We start from the raw sequence: 25,231 nt of genomic DNA, 5'->3' as shown, positions 1-25,231 counted from the left end.
GTGTTCATTTGTGTTCAGTATGGCAACACTTGCTGCTCAGGTTTTTAATCTCTCATTGCCCAGCTCATTCTGGAGTTGGAATTTTAAAATGAACAATTAAGAAGTGCGTGAAATAGATGAAGTCTAATAAGCAGCTCTTCAGGGGGATGGCAGCAAACAAACAGATGAAGACCATAGGCTGATTCATACTAACTGAATGTAGTCCCTTCATCAGTGTAGTTAATGCACCTTGCTAGTCTTCTAAAGCTACATCCACACCAGCAGGTACATTCAATTTTATTAAATTTGATTTTATAACTCTGGGTTTTAGAAATTGATTTTGAGTATCCTCACGTCCCACAAAGAGCACACAAGGTTGAGTTAGTGTTCCCACACTAGAGTGGCCAAACATTGCCTGTGGCAGCAGTGCATTGTGGGAACTATCCCACAGTTCCCTCAGTCCTGCATTCTGCACCCTCCCCACAGGCCCTGCTACACCTCCACTGCTGGCAGTGCTCACCCTGATGCCTTGTTCCTAGGTCCTTGCAGCTTGCGAGGAGCTAGGAAACTGTGCTGCTGTGACTGGCTCACAGGAGCCAGGAGCCAGGTGCAGCAGTGCCAGTCAGCCTTTGGAAGCTAATGAATTCGATTAAAAGACATGGCACTTCCACACTAGCCTTCATTCAAACTGTTATATTCAAACTTGATGCTACCGCCACCTGGTTCCAATGATATTATGCTATTGATATTAGTGATCCCTAAATTGAGCTAATGGTATTTACAGTGAAGACAATCACTAGGTACAATTGAGCTAACTGCCTTAAATTTGAATTTATCTCATAGTGTAGACAAAGCCTAAGTCACCTGGTTGTCTGGTACCATGTACTCTAAAGATATACTGTTAGGTAGACTAACCTTGACGTTTAGGCTTTGTGAAATGACCAAAGAAAGTTTTAAAAGCCTGAATACAACTCAAAATGTTTGATTTTTAAACATTTTTGGAATGATAAATATTCCTCAGCCCCATTTGCAGGACAGCACAGCAACATGGAGGCTCAGTATTAGAATAAGAAAAGAAAACTAAGTTTAAATAAAAAGAGCAGACAGTTTTATTGCCCAAGCCATGAGCATATGCAAAGTACACAGAATAAACGGGCTTTTTAACACATTAGGGGCAGTTGCTTACCTGGTATAAATCAGCTGAGATTGGGACCTCATTTTTTAAAATGTCTAACTGTTCTTACAAACACAGATAAACACAGCATCTTATTTATCCTGTTAAAGCCAGAGCTCTCCATTACAAATTTTAACATACTTGTACTTATAAACAGCCATGTATATTTGCATCTGTGAATGATTTGAAGTCTCTGTTGTACTTACGGTTTTAGTAAAGGCCCAAAGCAGATGGTGGCAGTCTTCTTCCCTCACTTAAGATGTATGGTAATCCCTTGAGTTACATGAGGGTTGTGTTCCCATGCACCTTCTCATAACTCCAATTTAGCGTAAGTTGGGGGCGGTTTTTTTTCTGAGTGCAATGCACAGACTGCAGCCAGGGAAGCAGCAGGAGCACCTGGAGCTCCTTTTGAAAGGTAAATCCTGGGGTTGGGAGGGTAGTTGAGGAGGGTTAAGTTTGGCAGTGGGTTGGGGCCATGGGAGTGGGGCAGGGAGGTTAAGCCTGGGGTGGGTTAGGGCTGCAGATGGGGGATGGGGAGGCATGGAGTTGAGCCAGGGCTGCATGGCCTTGCAAGGGGTTGAGCCAGAGCCAGGCAGGGTGCGGGTGTGAGCTGGGGCCACACAGAGAGTGGGAACCGGGACCATGGGGTTTGAACAGGAGTTGCACAGAGGAATTTGAAGTGGGGCTGTGGGGGATTTGAACTGGAGCCACGCAGGATGAAGATGAGGGGGTGTTGAACCAGGCTTGGGTGGGGCCACGTGGTTGAGCCAGGGCCAGCAGGTGCGAGATTTTGAGTTCCGCTTAACTCGCGTTCATGAACGTTAAGCGCAACTTGAAATCGTATATTTCAAGGGATTACTGCATTGATGCCAGTGAAAGAGGAATTGTTGGTACTTATCTCCAAACTCAACAAAGTGGGGATCACTTAGACATATTCCTTGGCCCACTTCCCAGACTGCCTCATCTTTCTTTTTTCCTTTTCAAGACTGTCCATCTCTATTTACTTTCTTCCTGATCAGGTGAAGTCGTCTATGCTCCTGAAGATGAGGTGGTAAGCCAATCTTCTGCCCAGAAACCCTCTTTCTACAGCCAACAATTTGGGGATGGGCTGAATGTGAGGTTCTTCTGGTACCAACCAGTCCCTTTCAATTGCTCTAATTATGAAGATGGGGTTCAATAGGGCCAGATAACATCTTCATATTGCAGAATTTTTCCCAGAAATTGAACATTGCTCAGAAATATGCACTGTAACAGTTGACTGTCTAGTTTATAACTAAACCTTCCTTTCTGAGCAGCAAAAGTAATACAAGAAATGTGAACTTAAAGTCAAATGATCACAGGAGATTGCAGATGACAAAGGAAAGTGTATAACCAGATCATAATAGTTCCTTAAAATCCACATTGTAGAATTTGCTTCTGTTTTGATATGGACCAGCTACTTCTGGTAGATTAAAGGAAAGGCTAAATTTTTTGAGCTGTGAACTAGCCTAGACTGAAATAGCAATCATTTTTCCACAAATGTTTATAAAAAAATGTTCTTTTCATACCATGCTAGTTATTTTATATAAACCAGTATTCAGTGGAGTTAAATCAGTAGAAGCTCTGCATAAATAAGGTTTCAGTATTTTGCCTTGCTACAATTATATTTGAGAAACTTGTTTTCTTCTCATTCTTCATTTTGTCTTCTGCTGCACTAGACTTTTGTCTTTTGGGGATGGGGAACATGATCTTCTGTTAGCTCATTAGTTGCTTACTCTGATTGCTTCATTTAATGTATTCAGCAACTATTATTGAGTTTTTTTCATTCCCTAACTGTGAAAATACAAGATTTCCTGTTTCCTTTCCCTTCCTTTTTTAAAAACAGAGTTTTACAGATTTGCTCTCAGTTTCCATACTTCTTAGGCTGTTGCCTTTCTCTCTTAATGCCTGTCCCTTAGATTTTATAGGCTGCAAGTTGGCAATCATATATTTCTCTTATTAGAAAGGCTTTCCATCTTCTTGAATGAACACTCCAGGCAATTGAATTCGTGTCTTAACCTTATTAATGTCAAGTTCTATAGTCTCTGTGGTAACTGTAAGGTAAATTAAACCACTTTTTTGTTTAAAATTGGATTATACGCTAAGTACCTGTTAGTGATGGGAGTTCTTAAAAAAAAAAAAAAAAAAAAAAAAAAAGCCAGGCCGCAGTGCTGTAGTAATTTATTAAACATAATAGGGAAAAATTGGCCTCTCCAGTTTGAAATCAGATCAAAGTATTGAAAGGGTGTCATTGCAAAAGGTTAAGGCCTATTAAAATGTTATAATTTTGCTGCCTTTACTTAATGTTATTAGTATTTTCCACTTGATGTTGCCAGATAATAACTAACATCTACAGCGCACAGTAAACATCCTGCCTTCAGCGTCACAGCATCTGTAGAAAATATACTCCACCTTCAAAAAACTCGCTAAGCACGAGGCCGTGGTCCCAGTTGGATCAGCCATTTTGTAGCTATAGTGATAAAACAAGTTTTACCACAATGAACCAGGTGCAGCCCAGCATACTCCTTTCCCTAGACAGCTAGACAGCCGGGCAGACGTTATTAACTGTGCCTCATTTTGCCTTGCGGTGTTGTCAGTCAGGAAGAATTGGGATAATTTCAAAGGCAAACAATCAGTAGACTGCAGTTTAACAGTTGAGTTTTTCTCCCCTATCCTTTTTTAAAATACACACACACACACACACACACATTTCCACCCCCCTCTTTAATTCAAACCTGGCTTCTGCTTCTTTTCTCCCAGCTCACATATTGTTCCCTTGGTCAGTAAATAATTTTGATGAGTGCTCTCCCCAAAATACAAGCCAATGAGTGAGTGAAGAGGTATGACAGATATCCTGCCAACCAGCTGAGCAGCATATACTTGGAAATGCTTCTAACTTAATTTCCAAACTATAGGAAGCGACAGCTTGACATTTGAAGAGGTTATTATTTCCACAATGATAGGAAAGTTCATCAGCATATGTGCTCAAAGCTGCAGGACATCAGAGGTGCACTGGTCTGAGTAATTTTCATGGCTTTTGCCCTACGATAATGAAGCCAATTTTCATCTCCATCTGGATGGCTGTGGTGCATGTAAGCATCCTCTGACCAGGCTTGCTGTGAAAATTGTTTGTCGCTGTTCTCCAACGGTCCAGTCTAAAGGTTTTGCGTTATCTGTTTTGTTAGCACAGGTTGAACCTCTCCAGTCCAGTGCCCTTGGGATCTGACTGGGGCTGAAGGAAATTATTTGCCAGACCACGGAAGGTCATATTGTCTAGCAACATTACCGATACTTCCCCTGCTTAGAAGACATACTTTGTCACCTATGTCCACCTGTCTGCAGGCATATCCCTTCCTTCTGCACCCTCACTTCCTCTCCAGCTTTCACTCTGGCTGATGCAGACCTATGCTACTCAGCTCCCTCTTCAGTTCCACATTCCTGCTGCTCCCCAAGCCATGCAGCAGCATGTGGGAGGTGGCTGACTTGCTGGTAACTGTACATATGCAGAACGACAACAGTGAAGGTTATACTCTGTTCAGCTATTTGGCTGCAAGGGAAAGTGCTTGGGGACATTAGGGTAAGTGTCTGCCCTCTCTACTATTTAAACTAATTTTTAAATTAAATAAATAAATAAAATCCATGGCCCCCAAAATGTTTGAATAAATGGGACTATACTATATATATCTGCTTTCATCCCAGGACTGCAAATCTTTTCACAAATAATTAAGCTTCACGGGCCCCTGTCAGATAGGAAGGTAGAGAACATAATTTGCATGAAGCCACAGAAAGACCAACGTGGGGAACCAGGAATCCTTACTCAGGGCTGTATTCTATGCACTACACTACACTTCCACTGTATCAAGTATACAGTACTACAACAATCTGAAAGGTATGTACTGTCACTGGCAGACTGGGGAGAAGTCAGACGAGGGTTTAATGGTCACCCCAGCTTCAGTATTCTTTATCCAGCAACTTTGGAATGGAGTATTCAGCATCCTAGTTGAGAAAGGAAAACCAAAAAATGTAGGAAGGGGAATACTGGCAAACCATAATTTGAAGTCATTTGCAATGGGTATTTTGAATAATTGAGTTTAAGATCATGTTCTTTGTACATTGATTTAAAAATAGTTGGGGTGAGGAATCATCCACCTGCTATCACAGGCAACTGGTAAGTCACCATTTGTGACTGTGATAAATGCCCTTTTGCAGAAAAATAAAAGTTGTCCAAACCTCAGCTTTTTTCCCAGTGCTGGGCCATATTGAAAAGTTTCCAAACAGATTTGTAGCAGATTTCTTTGAAATTGAGCCCCACAGAAAGATTCCCCAAAGAGCAGATGGAGTTCAAGAGAGTGAATTCAGTTCTCCCTATATCAGACTGTAATTCCTCATTGGATGCAATTTTAATATTAGAAGGTTATTTTGCATACTTGAGTCCTGGTCTTTTCAATTAGAATGCATTTGGATTTTACACACTGTGAAAGCTTATCCAGAATAGCTTTCAAAACCTAAGGATAAGGTCAAAGCATTGTGTACACAGTGGGGTTTTATCCAATGTGCATCTTGATGTTTCCAAGTAGTATATTGTGGTAAAGAGAGGAAAAATGACCCATTTGAAATGACGTCTTTTTATACATCTTGACAAAAAGTTACCTCTGGCAACCTGTCTATAAATGTGAAAGGTTAAACACTGTAATTTGGAAATTATTAGGCTAACTTCAGACCAAACAGCCTCTCAATATTTGTACCCAGATTCCTCTAGAATGTCTTCTAACTGGGGAGAGATGAGACCCTATTTAGTCAGTATCAATTATTTTTCTCCCTTTATAATGGCTCTCCAAGAATATAAAATATGGATTATTATTTTATCCCCCATCTCCATTATTAAGAATGGGTGCCAAAATGGGCTGTCATTCATAAAGAGTAGAGACTTGAGGAATATAGATATGTTTTCCAAGTATATGCAACTGGACTGAATTCCCCTCTGAAATACAATTCCCCCTGGAATACCTCTCCCAATTTTTTTGAGTGTTCTTAACTTCATCCAGGCTGCTATGCAGGCAGACTAATTTGGGGAATCATGACAAAAGAACAGTCCAGTAGCACTTTAAAGACTAACAAAATTATTTATTAGGTGATGAACTTTCATGAAATGAATACTGATAAATCAGCTACAGAAGAGTGGGGGGAAGGGTAATTAACTTAATTTCTGTAGCTGATTTACTTTCAATCATTTTGATTTGTCAATTTTCATTACATTTTTTTCTCTCTCTCTCTGTTATTTTTTTTGTGCCAGTTTACTTTCATCTGAATTTCCAGATCAGAAGATGTGGGTCTGTCCCATGCAAGCTCATCACCTAGTAAATAATTTTGTATTCTTTAAAGTGCTACATGACTGCTTTTTTGTTTTGTGAAGATACAGACTAACACAGCTACGTCTCTGTGACTATTCACCATTGGGGAATCAAGTATCAGACAGGTAGCTATGTTAGTCTCTATCCTCAAAAACAATCACGAGTCCTTGTGGCACTTTAAAGACTAATATTTATCTGGGCATCAGCTTTCATGGGCAAAAAACCCACTTTGTCAGATGTGAAAGCTGATGCCCAAATAAATCTATTTGTTTTCAAGGTGCCACAGGACTCCTTGTTTTAGGGAACTGAATGCAGTCCTGGTGCATCCTGATGAAACTACATTAGTTTAATTGAAGTTTCACCTTTTTATACTAGGGATGGATTTGGCCTCCCTTGAATACCATATCACCATAGGGTGCTGTTATGCCAGACCAGAAGACTGGAGACCATGGTCTAGATTATTAAAGATATGAGCTATCAGGTCTCCAGCACTTTTTCACCAACTCTTTCACTGACTACAGTGAAACCTTAAAAATAATTTAACTTCTCTGTGACTCACTTTTACTTTATTTCTTAGTGGGTGTGAACTGTAATAAATATTTACCAAATATTTTGAGATCTTTGGAATAGTGGTTCTATCAGAAACAAGTGTAAAGGATATTCCTTCTAAAGTGCTGGCTGAATGGACAAAAAAAATATAAAAAATCAAGACTGCAGTTTGGAGATGGGTTACAACAGTATCATTAATAGGAAATTTCCTCTCCTCCCTGTCTCCCTCGCTTCATGCTTTCAGAATTAGATTACTCCAAGTCCAGGCTATGTCATATTCTTTTCTTTTCAGGATGTACTTATTTTTGTAACTTCAGGAGATGAGGTCAAGAAGAGTTTACTAAAAGGTTCAACAGAAAATCTAATCTGGTTTTTAATAGGAGTTCTGTGGCACAGCCAGGGGCCTTAATGCTCTTTCCTTAAAATGTATACCATGCTGCATTTTAATCCAAAGTAACAGTTAACAGCAGATAGGCAGTTAAAGTAGGGTTTGTCTGATATAAAGAAATGCAAATCTGTAAATGATCAAATATTCACTAGTTTACATTAAGAATCTATTCTTTGCAAGACTTCTGCAGATAATCCACTGCCAAACAAATATACGATTTTCAATTTATTGATAGGGTATAATAAAGGCAATCTTCATGAATAAAGGTATTGTTGAATATTTTTCACAGAGTATTCTGGTAAGTTCTACTGTGCTGCTGTGAGTCAAATCTTTTCAGTGCACTGCCCTCCTTCATGTTTTATGCACCAGTTTTTTTTCTGTGTCCACTGCAGTGAGATTATTTTGTGATGCTAGTTCAATATGTTATTGTTTGGGTGTTTTAGTGTTGTGTTACTTCTCATGTCACTCAGACATCTTATTATTTCACTTCCTTCTGCTGAGATAATATATGTTAGGATGGGGGAGGAGCTAAAATATATTTTGATTGGGGGCTGGTCCTGAGGGATTTACCAGGATTTACACAGAGGTGCGAGGAGTGAGTCTATCTGCAATTATATATATATATTTTCAAATGAAATAGTGGCTTTGAAAGAATATAGACTTTAAGAAACTGCAAATATTATTTTTGAGTGGGCTCTGTATACTCTGCAGTTCAACAGGACCAAATTCTTATGTCCTTATATTCTACATCCTTATGCAATGTTAATTTACTTTGATCTCCACAGAATTCCTTTCATTCACATCCTCCTACCCTGAGCACACATCTCCTGGGTCATGCCTGAAAACACTCACTAATATAAAATTCTTCAGTGACTATTTTCAGCAATGATTATTTCAGAGAACAGGGTTTTTTTTCTGCTATGTTCTCCTTATGCACTTGCAGCCCATCAGACACCCTCAGGATCTCTTATGCCATCACCTACATGATAGAAAAGGCCAGCTTTCAATGTCTCAGCTCCTCAGCACTCAAACTTTAGCTCCTATGCTGTTTTCCAGGAAGCCTAGGCCTGGTCGACTCTGAGAGATTAAGTCAAATTTAAGGGTTTAAGGTCAATTTTATAAACTGTCAGTCTATACAACAGTGCTCAATATGTCGATTTACGGGGCTCTAAGGTAACAAAGGCTCTAAAGGTCAACTTTTGTAATGCCAAATTCCCCAGAAGTAACTCCTAAAAGTCGATTTTACAATGTCAACCTATACAAGTGCACATGGCAGCATCCCACAATGTCTGGCCAGCATGGTGAACAGACATCTGGAGCATACCTCTGCAGCACACCTAGCAAACGTAGTAGCCATGAGTTCTCAGGATTGCAAAAGAGCCCCAACATGGAGCCATGAGGAGATCTTGGACCTCATCACAGTATGTGGGGAAGAAATGCCAATATTTATGCCAAGATATTGCATGGCACGATTCTGAAAGGCTACACCAGGGATGCTCAGCAGTGCTGTGCTAAAATCAAGGAACTGAAGCAAAACTACCAAAAGTGCAAAGAAGCAAATTGTTAGTCTGGGGCATCTCCCCAGAAATACTAATATTATGATAAACTTAATGCTCTTCTGGGGACAGACACAACTTCTACCCCCAGTAGATGCATATACACCTCATCAAATCGCCATGAAGTGCAGCCTGATTTGGAAGAGGTGGACGACAGCAGGTTCCAGTTGACTGCTGAAATAGATCCTGCAAGCCAGGACCTGTTTCTTGACTTGGAGCTCATTCCCTTATCTCAGGAGCTGGCTTCAGAGGCAAAATGGAATGCTGGAGAGGGCAGACTGAGTTAATTGAAGTAATGCTTGAAAAATCCAAATCAATGAACTCTGCACCCCCTATCCAACACATGCCTCATTCTGGGCCACCCCATTGATACACATTAGCCAGCCCTGCTCAGGGCTATATGTCCCCCAGGCACTCCAGGCCCCCACTTTTCAGACCTTCCTTAATCCAAGCAGTCCCCTCCCTTGCTTAGGCCTCTGCATCCCCATCCAGTCTAAGCCCCCCTCCAATACCTCCTCACATTCCACTCCCTCCTCTCGTCAGGGACCCAGAATGAAGGGTGGGGAGGTAATGGAAATCCCTTCACTTTACCCCCGTGAAATCACCCACCAGCGAAGGCTAACATACAATAAAACCACAAGTTTACTAACCTTCTGTTTTCCCTACACCCAGAACTATGCTATTAGGGCCCCCCTAAAAATGTAGGTTGGAAAAAGAAAGTTTAATTTATTAGTTTACATGCTCTGGGGTCCCTGCTTTGAGTGTGGTGGTGAGGTTTGTCGTGGTTGGAAGGGGGTTTCATAAAGAGCAAGGAAACAGCATGAGTGTGGGAGTGGGGATGCTAGTTAATACCCTTCACCCTTATTCACAAACTTGGTTTTCAAGGCATCCCTGATTTTCACTGCCTCTTTCTGTGCTTTCCTGTTTTCTCTTGGGCTCGATTGCTGATAATTTCTGATCAGGATCTCTGCCTCTGCCCACCCTACTGGCATGAAGTTCTCCCTCTCCACCTCATAGATGTTATGAAGAATACAGTAGGCCCCAATGACAAAGGTAATATTTTCTTTAGTGAGATCTAAGCAGGTCAGAAGGCACCTGAGCCTGGCTTTTAAATGGCCAAAGGCATGTTCTACCACCATTCTGCACATACTTAGTCTGGAGTCGAAGAGCTCCTAACTGGAGTCCAGGGCACCTGTGCATGGCTTCATGAGCTAAGGGAACAAGGGATAAGCAGGGTCACCAAGAATCATTATGGGCATTTCCACATCCTCAGTGTTGATTTCCTGGTCTGGGAAGAAGGTTTTACTCTGGAGCCTTGTAAACAGATCAGAATTCCTTAAGATTTGTGCATCATGCACCTGTCCTGACCACCCCACATTGATGTCGGTGAAATGACCTTTGTGATCCACCAATGCCTGCAACACCATAGAGAAGTACCTCTCGCGGTTAATGTACTCTGAGGCCTGGTGTTCTGGTGCAAGGATGGGGATATGTGCTCCATCTATGGTCCCACCACAGTTAGTAAACCCCATGGCAGCAAGTCAATCCACTATGTCCTGCACATTCTCCAGAGACACTGCCTTTTGCAGGAGAAGATTATTGATTGCCTTGGCTACCTGGATGACAACAGCCCCCACTGTAGATTTGCCTACTCCAAATTGATTTCCCACTGGCTGGTAGCTGTCTGAGATTGCAAATTTCCACAGAGCAATTGCCACAAGTGTCACAGCTGTCGAAGTAAGTCTCATTCTGGTATCGCTGCTCTTCAGAGCAGGAGACAGCACTTCTCAAAGTTTCAAGAAAAAGGCCTTCTGCATGGAAGTTTTGCAGCCGCTGCTGATCTCCCATGACTGCAAAATGAGTCAGTCCCAATGGTTTTAGCAGATCCAGAACCTATGCTCCATGCTATGCAGTGACTCCAGTGCTGTCAACAATTCCACAGCGCTACTCTCCAGAGCTTCATGTCCATCAGTGCCCCTGGCATCAATGAACCAATAGCGCCTGGGCATTACATTCAGAATATACTGCACTGCAGTATGGAAAGTCATCACAAAATACTCCACCAAACAGTGAAGCACCTCTGGATCCATGTTATCATTTGTAATGGTGGGTGGCAGTCAGTGTAAAAGCAGTGTGAAAATTTCCTTGTCTGTTTCTTTTCAGTGTGAAGTGGAAAGTGAGAGATGACAACATCAGAAACCCAGAACCACCCATGGTAATTTTTTTCCCTACAAGACACTGAGACAAAATTCCAGAATTAAACAGGTTTTCAGAAAATGTGGGATAGGTGCCCACAATGCACTGCTGCCACAGTCGAACTTAGGCAACCTTGTGGTGACAGATTAAATTAAAAAAAAACAAAACAAAAAAAAAAACAAAAGCTGATGTTCTACAGAACAAACATGCAGGAAGAGATTAATTCTGCAGGCACAGATCACAGAACATATGGTGCTTTGGTTTTTGAACTGCTAGTTCTAGGTAGTCCCTTTGCCAGCCTGTGACCAATAAGCCTCGCATTTCACATGATGATCACAATATATTGTCATTAAATGCATTCCTTAGTAAAATTAGAAACTAATAACAATGGTTTGAGGTAGTCTATGCATAAAAAGGAGCTACGTGAGCTTTCCTATTCAGCTCTGCCAGTGAACTTCCATCGTCACCTGCAACCTCAGCTATTCTTGTACGTTGCTGGTACTAAGCAAAGATCACCAGTCTTATTAAACCATGTGATAGTGTTGTGACAAATTGGAAAATGTCTAAAGGCACTGGTTTGACATTACCAAGTTAATTTCACTTGTGAATAACACAGGATTTGAATTCAAGTCTTCAGTAAGTGACAGAAGAATGTGTTAAGTCATCATACAGTCTAGCTTTTGATCAGACTCAAAATCAATAGAAGCTTCCTATTCTAAAATCGAAGACCAAACAAGCAATGCTGGTAACTTGTCTTCTGTTGTAATCAGTAACCTGATCTATTTACAAATTAATACATTTAACTGTATTAGCTTTTGAATCCAGAGTTTATTATAACATTAAACAACAGAGCAGAAGCTTTAAAAGGCTAAAGTCAAAAGAATTCTTAAATACAGATTTGTCAACCTTGAGAGTAAACTTTCTTTACCTCATTTGTAGAGCAATATCATTTTTGGATTTAGAACGATTTACAATTTATTCATCTGTGAAACTGACATACATAGCAACATGCCCTTCTTAATTAATGTTGTAGAAACTTATAAGCCTGATCCCATTCTGTAAAAATGAATTGCTTTCTTTCTTGTAACTTTGTAACCGTGTTAAGAGACAGAAGAATTGTTTGGGAAAAACAAGACAAAACTTGACAAATCCTAAAGTAGTTTCTGTGTTTTGTGCTTTGAGGTAGCTGCCACCACAACAATCACCATGTAGCAGTATTTCACGTTTCTATATTGTCTTCCATCAGATGATTTCAAACTCCTTACAAATACTAATTTTAAATTACTTTTACCCCACTGAAAATTCCATAGTGTATGGCAGCTTTTTAATCTTCAATTGGAAGGTGCTATTTACGTGTAGAATATGTTATCATTACCTGATGGTCTCCTTCCACAGGTCTTTGATCTTGCGGAATGGCTGCAAGGTAGAAAAGAGAGGCATTAATAGCTCTATTTTATAAAGGGGTACACTGTGGCACAAAGACACTTAGCTACTTAATTAGAGTAGCCAGTCATCTTTAGGCTAACTGGAGAACCCAGTAGTCCTGACGAATAATTACCAACTAATTACAACACATCATTGTCTTGGAATCAAGAATATTAATGAAGCTATGTACTGTCATAGGTATCAGGAGTGTAGACGTGTTAGTCTGTACCTGCAAAAACAATGAGAAGTCCTATTGCACCTTACAGACTAACAGATATATTGGAGCATAAGCTTTTGTGGGCAAAGATCCACTTGCATCTGATAAAGTGGGTCTTTGCCCACAAAAGCTTATGCTCCAATATATCTGTTAGCCTACAAGGTGCCACAGGACTCCTTGTTGTTTTTGTACTGTCACACACACTGCTTCCAGAGAGGTCAGATGCCTTCAGTTCTATCCCTCCCACGCACACATACCCAACTACTGATTTTAACAATGCTCATTTTAGTCTTAACAAATCCCTATTGCTAATGTCAGCTGCATATTGCAGCCCATTGGTCTGCAACCTGTGGCCCCAGAGCTGCATGTGGCTCTTTATGGCCCTCTTTGTGGTTCCCAACTCTAAAATTGCCAAGTAAAAATAAAACAAACCCTCCTGATTATTTTTGATAAACAGTGAATGTCCTACACTAAACATGTATTTTAGTACAAATCATTGTGTACACACTGTGCTTAAAATAGGGGTTACAAAAAGTATGGTTTGATGTTATTTATGAAGGACCTTCTAATGTTTACATACATTGAGGCTCTTGAATTATTGAGTTTTTTACTGATTTATTTTTAAAAGGCTCTTCTTTGTATTGTGGTTGCAAACCCCTATTGTAGCCATTAACAGACTGTTTAAGCATCATGATAAGAGTAATCCTAATTCTTAAACGTAATAAAGGGCAGCACATGTCTTTCAATTTGAATTGAATTAAAAGGGAAAATGGCATCTAGAGAAGCAAGGCAGCCCTCACGCTAACCCAATTTCCAGACCCACAGGGAGGCAAGGCAGCAGCCAAGGGTGGAGCCCAGCCAAGAGGCAAGACAAGACGCCTGAGCTGAGGCCAGCAAAAAAACCAGCCACACGGATCCAAAAGTGTTGGAAAAAATATTGTAGATTCTCATGTCTGGGACCTGCAGCTACCAAGAACACCCTAAATGACTGGACAGGGGTGTTGGCTCAAATGAAGCTGCACAGTGAAGAGAGCGAATTGGGGAAGCAAGTTGGACTGGAGTTATATAACATACCAACCGGCTTTGTAAGTACATTGTTATTTGGAAGTGTTCATGATATGTCTACAAAAACACAACCACAGTATTTCTCTATAGACGCTTAGGGAGGTAGAAGTGGTTATAACAACAACAGTGCACGATGAGTAGGGTTTCTGGCATGTAGGGCCTTTAAAAATTTCAAGCAGATAGTGTTTCTCAATGCATAATGTTTGAAGGTAAACTATTCTGTTCCATATAGGTTTTTATACTATGCTAGTCACAATAATATCTGAATACCTTCCAGCAGTACAATAAGCCATGTGACTACAACTCCGTCATGTTTTTGCTCTCTCTCTCTCTCTCTGTCTCTCTCTCTCTCACACACACACACACACACATAGAAGACAAGTCTTGCACTTCAAGCAGAAGGAAGTGAGGTTTGCATTGGTCTTGAGTTTTTGGAGATCTTTCCACAGTCTCAGAACACTCCCAGAGAAGATTCTATCTCCAGAATAGACGGATTTGTACTGCAGAGAGTTCCACGGCACCCACGGAGTGTAGTTGTCAATCATGGCCTTTGTCCCAGAGCTTTAGATGATCTTTTAGGCATTCTGGGCCCAGGCCATGGAGTGCTCTGAAGATAAGGATGAAGACTTTGAACCGGATTAATATACTGTAGGAATCCAGAGTAGAGAACAAAGGATAGGTCTGATTTGTTCATTGTCGCCTGCGGTGCTAAGGAGAGATCTGCAGCTATCTAAATGCTGAAGGCTTTTTATGTGGATATATTGCCTTCCTGTAATGCAGCTGAGAGATGATGAAGATATGGATAACTAAGACCAAGTTCTGGTATGCCAAGATGGGACACAGTTCTCTAGCCTAGCTGATACGGTAGAATGCACTGCTCGCGGATGCTGCCGGGCCGCCCCCAGGCCCACTGACGGGGTGAGGTGAGGGCAAAGAGGACAGCTGCTCGTAGGCCCAGCATTTCAAAGGGGCCTAGAGTTCCAGCCACCTCCACTGCTACTTTGGCAGTGGCAGTAGCAAGAGACCTGGGCCCCTCTGAAACACCACAGTAGCACTGCTCTGTCTGCACGTGGCTACGAGGGAATGCAGTGATCCAGTGGTACAGGCTGGGCAGTGCTCAGGGCAGACTACCCGTGGGCCCACCCCTTCTGCTCTTGGCTCAGCCTCTCCCAGGGTGTGGAGTTGGGCTTCTCTCCCACCTTGCTCCAGGGCACACAGCAGCTGCCAGTGCCACAAGGCATCCCTAGCAATGCTGGTGCCCTATGCAACCCAGCACTAACAGCCTCTATATGAGGGGAAATCCTGCTCTATGGGGAGTGCATGGGGGCTGCCAACATTCCCAGACTGAGTGGACCAGACCCAACAGGTTCTAATGGCATCCAGTCCATTGGGTCTTGGAGAGTTGGCATCCCTGAAGCAGGACAGACAAGGGGGTTCATCTGACAGCCTCAGGGGAGCAGGCAGGAGGTTCGAGTGGCAGTGAGCATGGGCCAGAAGATTCAGGAGGGGCAGCAGGTGACTGAGCAGATGGTTGGCGAGATGTGGTGCATTAAAGGGAAATCACTGCTACTCTCCAACAGCCAGCTGTATGGCTGCCCCTGCTCCTCCTGAGTCTTTTGGCCTGTATTCAGGCTGTTCACCATCACCTGTTGAATGGGGTCAGGATGCAGCCCACAGTAGGGAGGAGGAATCTGTGGGATGGGACTGGCAGCTGTCAGAGCCCATGCACAGCATGTGGCTGGAGAGGGCACCATGAAATATGAATTTTGAAATTTCATGGTACCCCATATGGCTGCATGTTTTGTGTATGGGTAAGGACAGCCCTGAATGGTGCTATGTGATAGTTGGGTTCAACTAGCTATCCAAAACCACTTCAAAACTATGGACCACATTGTGCGCATCCTCTCCCAATAAAGACTGCACCATAGCTTCATGTTCTTCCCAATACTTACCTCTGCCTAGCAGCATCACATCTGTCTTTAGGTTCAGCTTCAGACAGCTCCTCCTCATCCAAGAGCTGATTTCATTGAAATACTGGGTCATCCTGGTGGTAGCAGTGTGCACATAGGTGGTTAAAGATCATTAGAACAATGTATCATCTACATATATAGTTCATGTTCACATAATGGTTGGATGCAGATGTTGAAAAGGACAGAAGAGAGAATGAATTCTTGTGGAACGCAAGTGAGGAGTCTGGTGCTGAAGATGCAGTTTGTCACCACTAATCATTGCTGGCATCCTTTTAAGTAGGTCTTGGACCATCTTAGCACATTACCCTGGATTCCTGTAACTTTTCTGAGTGCCATCGGGGGAAGGATATTAGACAGAGACAAGGAAAAGCATGATAAGTCAATGGAAGTTACCAGTTAAGAGGCCACTTTTTAAAAAAATCTTCAATAATAATACTAATTAATTATGTATTTTACAGAGGGATGGTGCAGATGTTAGGGCATGTAAGAGTCAAGAGATGTGAGCTCTAGTTCCAGCTCTGACATAGATAGCGTGATCCAGGGCAGTTCACTTCCCCTTCCTCAGCTTTTTCCCTATCTGTAAAATGGGGTAAATAGGCTGTGTCTACACTACAACGATCCTTCAAAAGAAGTTCTTCATGAAGAGATCGCTTCCACACACAAAAAAAGTGGATCAAAAGATCAATCCACTCTTTCAATATAGAGTGTCCACACAACCCCTGCTCTTTGGAAAGAATGGGCCATGGCTTGAGAAGTCCAGCACCAAGAAGACTGCTCTTTCAAAAGAAGGGCCCACAGAATATCTACACTGGTTTTTTTTTTGAAAGAGTCATTTGGAAAAAGGCACTCTTCCTCATCTGGGAGAGGAAGAGAGCAGCTGGAAAAAGGGCTATGTTCTTTTGATTTCAGATTGAAAGAGTGCATTTTGTATGTAGATGCTCTGTGGTTTTTTTCAAAAAAGGCACAGTTTTTCCAAAAAAACCTTGCTAGTGTAGACGCAGCCATACTTTGTGATAACCTTGGAAACCTAGGGATGAAAACTTCTGGGTAAGTACTAAATATTGTTATCATTGCATAGTATTTTACACATTCAAAAGAGAGGACCAAGCAGACAAGGAAGTGTTTATAGATCTTTGGTTTGAATTGGCTGCATTTAGGATTTTATCCTAGTCTGACCCTGTATTTAAGGAATACATTTATTAAAGGCCCAATTTTGTTGAAGAGAGTTGCTTTCTCTATATTCCATCAAGCTTGCAGAAGACTTTTAAATTAATTTATGTATAACATGAGTTGGATGAGTAATACAAGAGTTTTCCCATTACTTTTTTTCTGAATTTTTAAGTAAATTAACTTTGACTGAATTGTCTTACTATTTATTATGAAGAAAATCTTTGAGAATGACTATTGATTTTAGAAGCACTCTTTGAGAAACCTTAGACCTGACATTTAGATCTTTAAAAAAAATTCTATAGCCCCATGTCTAACAGAAATTATTGGGATCTTCAGGTTTCAAGCACTTTTGAAAAAATCAGTTATAAGATTCTGATGTAACCTAAATATTTCATTTGGACTTGAAGTATCAGAAGTGATGGCAATTTTTGGGAAGTTTTCTCCCTAGGGCATTTTGACAAAATATGTTTTGTCATCTTCATTTTAATCGTCATTTATAGTTGAAGAAACTGAAGCACAGAGTGTTTAAGTGATGTAACTCTGAGAACGAGTAGTCCACCTGGGATTAACACTTGTTTCTTATGGTTCCAGTCCTGTTCTTTAGCCACATGGTCAATCTTCCATTTTAATTATGGACATAATGATGCTTTGGTTTCTGCACTGTACGTAGTGGCTGACTTTAAGGCAACAGAACAAAACTCCACTACCCTTTTTTAAAATGATGTTGATGTTTTAAGATTTCATCAAGGTTTAAGTTCAAGAGGCAAAGAGTCATGGGCTAAAGAATGGCAATAGCATTCATGTGATGGAACAGAATTTTTTTCATCATATGTGTATCACAAGAACTCTAAATATTAGAACTTAGGTAATATATATTTAATAATCTTGCCCTTAACATTTTCATGCTTGTCTTTCTCAAGAAGATGCAGTATATTTTTGTGTATGTCTTAGATAAGGAAAATTTTCTATTCAGGTGTCATAAATGCTTTTTAACCATTTTTACTTTGGCAGCCTCCCCTCCCCCAAATATTATATTCCTTTGAAAGTCTGATCTCTTCTGCTTCAGACCAAATAAAAAACAAAGGCCAAGCCAAACTCTGACAAGAATCTGCACCAAAATAAAGTTGATTGTTAGGATTGAAGGATCATAGCTCTCTAAGTCATGCGCCATAGCAGCCACTGGAGTAACATTTGGATAAACACAGGCAACTGTTGCTTTAGTACAGAAGATTCTGAAAAAATATAATTTTCCACATTAGCACTGTTTTCTTTTCACAAGCTTGATGAGATCATGACAGCACCAATTCACATGTGCCTCTTATTCATGTCTGACAGGAGTAAGGCATAGCCAACAGAAGTATAAAAGAACAATGCACATGAAGCAGCAGGAGTTTGTGGAAAAGAATAAATGCTTTTTCTTTTACCACATACACTTTTTCACACTGAAAGGCAGATACTGAATGTATGTTACTGCTTTATCAGGCTGTTAGGTTGTCCTCTACAGAGAGGCAAAAGAACAGGCAAGATGTTGATGGAACCTGATAGAGCTTGCTGGGCAATGTTTGAATGCCAACTGGGGTCTTCAAGAGACATTGAAGATCCTCTGGATTTTTTGGATTGTGCTTGTTCATAAATAAATAGTACTTGTATGTATGTTTATTGTACTTTTTGTGGGAAATAGCTCAGCATTGCTTACTGATTAGAAGTACTTCATACTATATGAAAATTAGAGTTAGGTCTTAACCAAGTTTCTTCAGATTTGCCAAAAGCTGAAGAAATGGTTACTGAATCTTATTGTAAATTGTCGCTCTTTGAGGTGCATCATACATGTCCATTCCATTGTAGGGCATGCCTCATCCAATGTTGTCAGACAACATTGAACCCTCTGTGGTTCCCATATGAACAGCTTGAGTGCCCACTGCCATCCTATGCCACTGCAATCAAGTATAAGAGAGCGGAACTGCCCTGACAGCCACCTCCAGTTGCTTCTTACCAGAAAGGCTCAGAGAAGGGAAGGAGAGTGGATCACGTAATGGACAAAGGCAACACACTTAAAGGAACAATTATGGGAAGGTAGGTAACCATTTCTTCTTCTTTCAGTGATTGTACATGTGCATTCCACTGTAGATGTCCAATGAGCAGAAGAAAGTGGAAGCTGGTACAGAGTCTATCTGAAGAGCAACTGGGGAACAACCTGTCCAAAAGTAGCATCATTCCTGGACTAACGGGAAACTGGCATAATGAGCAGCAAAAGTGCAGAGTGGATTGATGAACAAGTCGCCACTCTGCAAATGTCTAAAGTACGTACATGCACTAGGAAAGGGGGTGAAGCTCCCTGTGCTCTAATCAAATTAGTAGAACACTGCAAATCTGTGGATATGTGCAGGTATCTGCATCCACGGATGCACATGAGTATATGGACAGAGATAGATACAGATTTTGTATCCACACAGGGCTCTGTGAATCAGCCAACACTCTAGGTGGTGGCATGACTTTAGCTATCTAGTAGCACCAGGGCTAACCTTAGGGAAAATGGCACCTTGTCTGCCTTCCAGGTATAGTATCTCCCATATCCCTTTGCCCTCATGGGCTCCACAACCCCTGCACTCCTGTCCTCTTTCTCCTTTGCAAATTAACTCCTGCCCCTTCACTCCTACACTGTGCCCCCTGCCCACTAACCCCCACATTTCTCCACCTTCATCCCAATCTCTATGCAGTGCCACCTTTTCCCCCAACTCCTGAACTTCCCTCCCTCTTGTGCCCGAGACCCCAGCCCTATGCTGCCACTGTACCTACCACATCGCTTCCCTGCCCAGTTCTCCCCACTCACTTATGCCCAGTAACCCCCATGCCCAGTGGTCTGTCACTCAGAGAACGTTACCAAAGACCTCTGTGCCCAGTGCCTTCCCACCCACAGATCCCCCCACTGCCCAGTGCCCCTCTCATGGCCCACCTCCCCACAACTGCCCAACACCCCACATTCAAGAGGGTGTTCAGAATTCTGTAAAATTCTGCAAATTTTATCTGTCCATACATGTGAAGGCTCCAGCATGGCAATGGCAAGCACTGGAACTGGCTACTGGCTGCATGGAGGTGGGAGATGACACTCAGTTTTCCCCGGTCCCATTATGCTAGCATAGGCCAGTGAAATACCTCTGTGTGCATGTCAGAAGGCCACAGAGAAGTGTTTTACATGATGGCCGAGATATCAGCCATGACCCAAAATCCATTTGAAAGACAAAAAAGAAATAGCTGTTACCAATGGTTGAGTCCAGCCTTCGTCCAGGCCCTTGCCTGCCATGGCTCTGGGCTATCACCTCCCAAATCCCTGGGGCGGATTTAGAGTTAGTGGGGTCCTGTGCTTAGCTTCATTTTGGGGCTCCCCCAGGCAAGAAAAAGAGCATTTGCTCTTCCTATCCCTCACATTTTTCATTTATTAAAGTTCATCCTCCAAAAATAATAAGTAAATGAAAATAAGGTGAAGTACCTTGATTGTTTGTAGTCTTTCTTTTCACCAACCACCTGAAAATTGCTGAGGTTCTGGGTAGACCACTTCATGATCTTTCCAAATACCGCTTGTACCTTTAGCTAACTATTGTAAAGTGCTTTGGATAAAAGTGCTTTATTGAAAAAAACAGAATAATCTTTCCTCAGTCCACCTAAATGGAGTTCTTTGGAGCATAGTTTGAGAACTTCTGGTCTAGATGAAAGCTTGTATTTGCATTACACTAATGTGAAAAATGTGTAAAACTAAAATGTACAGATGATGCATGAATGGAAAAATAAAAGTTAACTTCCTCTGAAGAAACTTATTCATTTGGGAAAAATTATTCAGATAGTTTTCTTTTTATACTTGTTCTTTACAAATTCATCAATTAAGTCATCATAACTAATATTTTGTGAAGAGGAACTTTGAACTGTCAATATTGCTGAACTTGTCAAATATTCCTAGATCTTCACATTTTGCAAATGTACTTTAGTTCCTTTTAATACAGAAAAAGAACATTCACTGGAAGTGTTTGTGACAGGTATTGTTAAAAATATTTTCAGAATGGTTTCTACATTTTGGAAAAGCTGCTTGCAAACCATCATGTGTAAGTCTATACTAGTCAACTGGTGTTCAAAACACAGATCTTACAATCTTCGATAAAATGAACGAAATGTTTCACTTCATCTTCAAAAAGATCTGTGTCTATGTCTTCTCAGAAGAATTCACTTAATTTCTTACTGTACAGGTTGAACCTCTCTAATTCAGAATTCCTTCATCTGGCAACATCTGTAATCCAGCAAGATTTTATGTAGTTGGACAACCATTTATCATGGGTGTGGCCAAGCATCCCGTGGTAGCATAAAGGTTGTTTACAGCCACCAGTCCTGGCTCTCAGTGTACTGTGCTTTTATTTAGCTGTAATTCACCTCTAAATGTCTTCTAAGAACCCAGTAAGAAGTGAATATGTTGGTAATATGCTAGAAAATATTGACCTTCTGGTTGGGTTCTGAGGGTGCTGGATGAGAGAGGTTCAACCTGTAGTGGGTTTTAGCATTTTCATCCATGCTTCTGTCAAAAGCATGCAAAATAAATCATTGGTTTTCTTTAGGGACTCATCTCTACTCTGCAATTGGGCTATTACTGTATCACAAATAACACTGAGGATTTCAATTATGATCTTCTCTTTCCCTTTTGAATTTATTTCATTGTTGCTAGTTTCATTGAAAAATTACTTCCTGATTTTTATGCTTCTCATCAGATATATCAGAGGAAGTTGTACTATTGGTAACGTTATTGCCTCTGCTTCCTTGGACCTATAATCATTTTGAACTTCCACGACAAAACCTATAACTGCAGCTGGCAACGGTTCAGCATTCAATACATTTGCATCAACTTTTTGCAGTGATTTCCTGATGGCATTAATTCTTTGACATAAATGGTTCCATAAAATAGTAAAAAACAGCTATATCATACTTTTCAAACTTTTCTGCTAAGGATTTTGCTTCAGTTTTTGCACATAGTTTATCAGAATTTGACATTGCTATGTCTGATAAGGTTCTCTTTATAACATCAGAGCTCACTTTCAAAGCCAAAATCGCATCTGCAAAAGCAGACCACCTGGTGTCACAAATTCTTTTGACTATCAAATGTTTTCCATTTGCCTCTTCCAAGCGTGATCATAGCATACTCCACGAAGGTGTGGAAACACCTCTCCCCCCCAAAACCCAAAGCATACATGTTTTGAATAAAGTAAAAAAAAAATATGTAGCTCCCTCACAAGATGCTGCTGCAGCATTGCAGATTAAATTTAAGGAATGGCTGGAATATTGTATGAATAAAACAGAGGGATTTGCATTGCTCATTTTTGCCTGTAAACCTGAATATTTTGCTTCCATATTTGCAGAGTTATCAAAGCTCTGCCTACAACAATTTTTGATGTCCCATCCTAAATTTGCAATGATTTTCAAAACTGTTGTCTCTAGATATTCAGAAGTGGGGGCCAGAACAAAAAAAATTTCTATATTGCCAATCACATATCATAAATTTAATTTTAAGTGGTCTACATGACTCACATCTGGTGTTCAATCAGCTTCCATGGAATAGTACTTCGCATCCTTTACTTCTTCAGTTAATTGGTTTTTGAGCTGCTCTGCCCTTATACTAATGTGTTCATTGTAGGTTTGATGCACTAGAAAATTGGTCTTTCCTGAGCAACAATAAAGATAATTTTTTAAATGTTGAGAAAATGGTCAAATTCGCTAAAATATTCAAGGTAAATTAAAAACTACCTTTTTTCATTTGACAATGATGACTTACTTATCGTGTCCTCTTATAGGTCGTCTCAAAGAAGACAGCAGTTTCACTGTGGCAAGAAGACATCACAGCTCTTTCCTCCAGAAAGAACTCTCCTTCTCAAACTGAGCCAGTAACAGAATAAATTCTTCCAGATAATTTACATCTTTGAACAAACTTACACATAGCATTAATATGAGCTTTTGAAGTTTTATGATCGGCAATATCTCTTGTGACATTTCTCTTATTGGCATGCTCATTTACAAATATTTGTTTTCCTTTAGTATGGTCAGGGAATAATTTGCAAACATAACAATAGATTGCCTTGGTTATTTCTGAAAAAAACAAATTCTCATTTCTGTAGTCCCATTTTTCTTCATCCACAGAAAATGGACTCCTGAAGACTCTAAACTGCTTCGTTCTCCAACCTCATGATCTTTTCTCAAATTTTCCATATTACCTATGTTTTTTGGTGTATTTACTAAGAAATATTCTATCATATCAAAGAAATGGGTTTTGACCATAATGCAATGTCTTCAGGACAGGTTTCTTCCCTTCATTTGACAAAATTACCAATATTGTGTAGTTCCATTGCCACTTCGGAGTCCACTTGTTCAACTTTTGTAGTCATGGTAACTGATAATTGAGATGTTTCCTCGCCCATACATTTTGATGAATGCCCTCTATTGAATAATTTAAGACTTTAAAATAAGATGACAAACTGTCTTTCTGCTTACTTCATCTTTTGCCTTGCCTTTTTTTTTAAGTTTTATTTTTGACTTCCAGACTCATTGTATCGCTTCATTATTACTAAAAAACTGACCTTGATTTTTAGGCAGATTTGAAATGTCTGGAAGAGCAGGGGTGTAGCCACAGATGGGCCATAATCTGGACCACCTAATTAGGTTTAACATCAATGGCACTGAAATGTTTTTAATAGTGGGGTGCTGAAAGCCAGCCTCTGTCTCTCCTAGGTGCAGGTTCAGACCTGGGTGCATGCAGGCCACAGGCACAGGCCCCTTACTAAAAACTCAGTTGAGTTTTGGGTTGATTAGCTCCCTGTCTCAAAAAGAAAGAAAAGCTTCTTTGAGAAATCAGGACCCTGAGACTGACAGTCCCCCAGGGACAATGGGAAGAGTCCAGCTGTCCAGCTGAGCCTAACTGATGGGGCAGAGCAGACCAATATGGGAGTGAGGAGGCTAGGGAGAGTCCCATCCTCCGAATGAACTGCATGTGCTTGGGCAGAGACAATGGGCCAAGCTGCGGAGACAGCATGTGGCTGAGCTGAGCCATGCCGGCAGGAGGGCTGCAGTCAGATATGACACAGCAGAGAGAGTGCCCAGGACACAGCACAACACAGATTCATGTTGTGGAGGACAGCTAGACCCTGAAGTGCAGGAAAGAGGGCAAATCCATGCCTGCACCCACTCAGAACCTGAGACTCAGCAGAGAGCCACAGCCTAGAAGCTGGATGTGGCAAGCTGCAGGGGAGGTCATGGGCAGAAGCAGAATAGGGGGACTTCTCCAGCCGAGAGGCCTAGCTGATCAGACTTGGAGAGGAATCATAACACCAACTGTGGGGTATGACTCTGGGGAGAAGGGTACTGACACCTGAAGCAAGTATCTGACCTGCAGCACACCCAGAGTATGAAGAAGCCTGGGTCCTAAGAGGAATAGACTGTGACCTGTCCTCACACTCCAGACACTGTGCATGACATCTTCAGGGCTTTGCTGCCAGTTTTGCTGGGCAGAGAGGGAAGAATGGGTCTGCCAGAATGTTCTTTGTGACTCACAAATTGCTTGGTTAATCAGGAGCACCACCCTGGAGGGTCCTGCTGAAACTAAGGTGTCCGCTATCTTGTGAGGTTTCTTGCTGACCTCTTCTACATGAATATTGAGTACAGCCACCATCATTTTTAGTAGCTTTTGGTAAGCTTTGAGATCTTCTAGAATCAGTAAATCATCATCTATGCAGCCTTATAATGTGATGAAGAAGATGCATGGAGATGCTCAGGCAATGTCAGGCACTGCAGTGGAGGAGCTGTCTGAGCAACTTCCAGCCTCTCAGCATCAGTCCCAGTACTGAGTGCCAAAGAAAATTGCCTGTGGTTTTGCTGTTCTCAGCGAGCCCTCTAGGAATCCAACTGAGGTAGGCGAGAGGAGGTCTAAGCATGAGGGAGCATAGGCATAGGGTTCTGAAGGGCCATTGACATGAGTCTGGGGGCCATTTTTTGCATGGGGCGTTGCCCCTTGAGATGGGCCCACTACTGAGACTGCTACAAGAATGCCGGGCACCAACACTCCAGTGGCGGGTACCTGTCCCGCCTTAACTGGGACAAAAAAGAACTCACCACTGAGCATGTCAGATCCTGTCTGAAGTGGAGACAGGTA

The sequence above is a fragment of the Carettochelys insculpta genome, chromosome 13 (genome assembly GCF_033958435.1).
Source record: "Carettochelys insculpta isolate YL-2023 chromosome 13, ASM3395843v1, whole genome shotgun sequence".
NCBI classification, from domain to species: Eukaryota; Metazoa; Chordata; order Testudines; family Carettochelyidae; genus Carettochelys; species Carettochelys insculpta.
Note: the sequence above shows the minus strand (reverse complement) of the source record.